We start from the raw sequence: 4,094 nt of genomic DNA, 5'->3' as shown, positions 1-4,094 counted from the left end.
AGATTTGTTTATTTCTCCTTTCAGTTCTGCGAATGTTTTCTTTAGCTGTAGTTATTTTGTAGCTGTTGTTAAGTGCATACAAATTTAAAATTATTACAACATCTGGTTCAGTTGATCCTTTTATCATTCTGATAGATCTCCCTTAGTCTCTAGTAATAGCTCTTGCATTAAAGGTTGGTTTTCTTGTATTAACATAGCTACAGTGGCCGGGCTCGGTAGCTCAGGCCTGTAATCCCAGCACATTGGGAGGCCGAGGTGGGCGGATCATGAGGTCAGGAGACTGAGACCATCCTGGCTAACACGGTGAAACTCCATCTCTACTAAAAATACAAAAAATTAGCCAGGCGTGGAGGCGGGCGCCTGTAGTCCCAGCTACTCGGGAGGGTGAGGCAGGAGAATGACGTGAACCCGGGAGGCGGAGCTTGCAGTGGGCGAGATCGTGCCATTGGATTTCAGCCTGGGCGACAGAGCGAGACTGCGTCTCAAAAAAAAAAAAAAAGAAGAAGAAGTGGGGAGTTATGTTTCTCTTCCTTAAAGATGGAGTATCTACATACATTATTTACAGTTCTGCATGGGAGATTTGTCTCTTCATTTATTTAGTTGTTCAATCATTTATATCAGTATGGACTAGTGAATATGTAAGTCATAATCCAATATTACTTTATTTTTTGCTCAAATTACTTTGGTTTTGACCATTGGGAATTAGTCCAGTTGACTTCTGTGTTCTCTTCTTTTCTTTTTTTCTTTATTTTTTTTTTAAGTGACAAGATATCTGCTGGGGCCACCCAGGCTGGAGTGCAGTGGTGCTGTCATAGCTCATTGCAGCCTCAAATTCAAGGGATCCTCCTGCCTCAGCCTTCCTAGTAGCTGGGACTACAGACGTGTGACACCATGCCCGACTCCATCATTGTTTCTTTGAGCATTTCTTTACATTCTGGGAACACAATAATTGCAGGCTCATCTTGGGTGTTTTCTGTTCCACTCCTAGAATTAAATATTTATCCAAAGAATTCTGATTTCTTTTGTTAGAGATTGGTATTAGAAACCAAGATAAGGGGCTATATGTGCTGGTCTCTACACATATTAATACTTTTTTTCCATACTTAACTATCTGTATGTATATTAAACTAAATGTAAGTTTATACCGATGACTCTAATGCTAATCTATTACTACATGAATCATTTTTGCCTCCTCCGTTGCTTCTCTGTAATCTTCCACTCCAACAGTGAGACACCTGGCTCCCACCATCTGCCACTTTTACTTAATTGTTCAAGTCTAGTATACACATATAATAATTTAGATGTGCTAACCTATACTCCCGTGGGAAACAACCTTATCAAGCATACGGTGCTATGTATCATTATTTTTACTTCTAGCTTTGGAGACTCCACTCATGTCCAAGGTTACTTAGGTTAATGTTTCCCCCACTCCCTGTAGTGACATTGTTTTACACATTTATAATGCAGTTTGATATTTTTGTTACATTCTGCATTCTGTGCTGGGCTCCCTGAACTCCTAAATAATTTTAAAATTTGTGTACATTTGCTCTTTGTGCTATAAAGTTCAGTGGATTTTGACAAATGCATAGCATCATGCATCCACCATTACAGTTTCAGACAGAATAGTTTCACTGTCCTAGAAAGTCTCCTGTGCTTTATCTGTTCAACTCGGCCCTACCAGCCCCCTGAAAATCACTGATCTGCTCACCTCCTCTGTAAATTTGCCTTTTCCCAAAATTGTATGATTGGAACCTCAGTATGCAGTCTTCATCCATGTTTCATAAATGTTTGTTAAGACATGCAAAATATGGTAATTTTTTCTTCTCCTTGCTTTATACTTAATTGCTCCTGTTTTGCCTTGTTTCTTAAGATTGAATCTTAGCGTATTGATTTTAGATTTTTTTCTTTTCTAGTATGTGCACTTGATGGTATAAATTTACCTCAACACACTGCTTTCACTGTGTCCCGTGATTTTTGACATTATATTTTTCACTTTTATTAATTTCACTTTGTATTCAGTAAGGTTAAGAATAATGTGGATTCTAATGTTTTTAGGAAAAGTATTCTATAAATGTTAACTAGGTAGAGTTGATTTATAGTGCTGCTTTAATTATCTATATCCCCACTAATTTCTCTGTCTGCTACATACATTAATTACTGATGGAGGTGTGTTGAATTCACGAACCATAATAATGGATTTGTTTGTCTTTTCATTTTTATCATTTTCTCCGTGTTTCACATATTTTGATATCCTATATTAGGTACACACATATTAGGATTATTATATTGTTAGAGAGTTGATGTTTTATCATAGCATAAGGGTCCTACTAATCCCTGATAATATTCCTTCTTTCAAGAGCAGACTTTCCGGTTTAAAGATAATACAGCTACTCCAGCTTTCTTTTAATAAATTAATTGTGTAATGGTATATCTTTCTCCATCCTTTTACTTTTTATCTATCTGATTGCTGATATTTAAAATGATTTCTTGCAAAGAACATAGAGTTGAATCTTTTCTTAATCCAATTTGACATTCTGTCTTTTAATAAAATTATTTCAATTATTCACATTTGAAGTTAAAATTGGTGTGGTGGTTTAACAGCTACCATGTTTGTAACTGTTTTCCATTTATTATAATATTTTGCTCCTTTCCTCTCTCCTTTTTCCTATTTTTTTCTGCTTTTAAGCAAGTATTTTATTTTATTTCTCTCTTAACATATCAATGATACTTTAATAAATTTTTTAGTGGTTGGTCAAGGGTTTACAAAACACATTTAACTACTTTAAGTAATTTTAGTCTATTTTCAAATAATGCTATGCCAAATTATATGCCATATTGGTACCTCAGAGCAGCATCCTCCAATATCTCTCTCCCATCTTTTACGCCATTATTGACTTCATTTGACTTATCCATATGTTATACTCAATAACTTGTTCTATTATTGCTATAGGCAAACATCAATTTTTAGATACATTAAGAAAATAAAATGCATAAGTTTATTGTGCCTTTATTTATTCCTTTCCCAACATTTTTTCTTTGTTTATGTAGATTTCAGTTTTTGGCCTATATCATTTGCCTTCTTCCTGAAGAACTTACTTTTTAACATTTCTTGTAGGGCAGATCTGCTGGTCTTGAATTCATTGAGTCTTTGTCTAAGAAAGTCTTCATTCTCCTTCACATTTAAAAGCTACTTCACTTGCGTAGAATTCTAACTAAGTTGCTTCTTTTTATCTTTCCATTTTTTAATATTTCACTCTATTCTGTTCTTGCTTGGATTGTTTCTGATGAGTAGCCTGCTACAATTCTTATCTTCATTCCTCTATAGATAAGATCATTACTTTTCTTCTGGATTTTTTCAAGATCTATTTCGTTGTCTCTGGTTTTCTGCAGCTTGCATTTGGTATGCCTGGATACCCTTTTTGTGGGGTTGGTTGGGGGATGAGGGTGATTTATCTTGCTTGGTGTTCTCTGGGTTTCCTTGATCTGTAGTTTAATGTATGCCATTAATTATAGAAAATTGTTGGCCATTATTATTTTAAATAGTTATTTTGCTAAGTTCTCTATTTCTTTTTATGGGATAACAACTGCACATATGTTGCACTTTTGAAATTGTCCCTGTGATATTGTGAAATATATATATATATATGGGCTTTCTCTAGTTTACTGATATACAGCTCCTAACAGTCTTGAAATCTCTGGAGTAATAGGGGATCATTTGTTAGCTAACAAGATGACTGGTGGCTGGCAGCCCCTAGGTGGCTTCAGGATAGGGGCTGGCTACTGGGAAAGACCAATATTAATATATGATTAAAGGGTTGAGACATTCAGTCCCACCCACTAATCTCTGAGGAGGAAAGAGGGGCTGAAAGTTAAGCTGATTAACAATAACCAGTGACTTAATCAATCATGCCTATATAAAGAAGTTTTCATAAAACCCCAAATAGCTTGGGTTTGGGGGACTTTTGGATAGCTGAACACACGAAGATTCCTGGAGGGTGATGTGCCCAGAGAAAGCATGAAAGTTTCTTGACCTTTTTTCCTTACCTTACCCTGTGCATCTCTTCCACCTGACTTTTTATCTGTATCCTTTTAAA

Source organism: Rhinopithecus bieti, unplaced genomic scaffold (assembly GCF_001698545.2).
Source record: "Rhinopithecus bieti isolate Rb0 unplaced genomic scaffold, ASM169854v2 scaffold_11744, whole genome shotgun sequence".
Taxonomy (NCBI): Eukaryota; Metazoa; Chordata; class Mammalia; order Primates; family Cercopithecidae; genus Rhinopithecus; species Rhinopithecus bieti.
The sequence above is the reverse complement of the archived record's forward strand: the minus strand, read 5'-3'. Positions refer to the sequence as shown.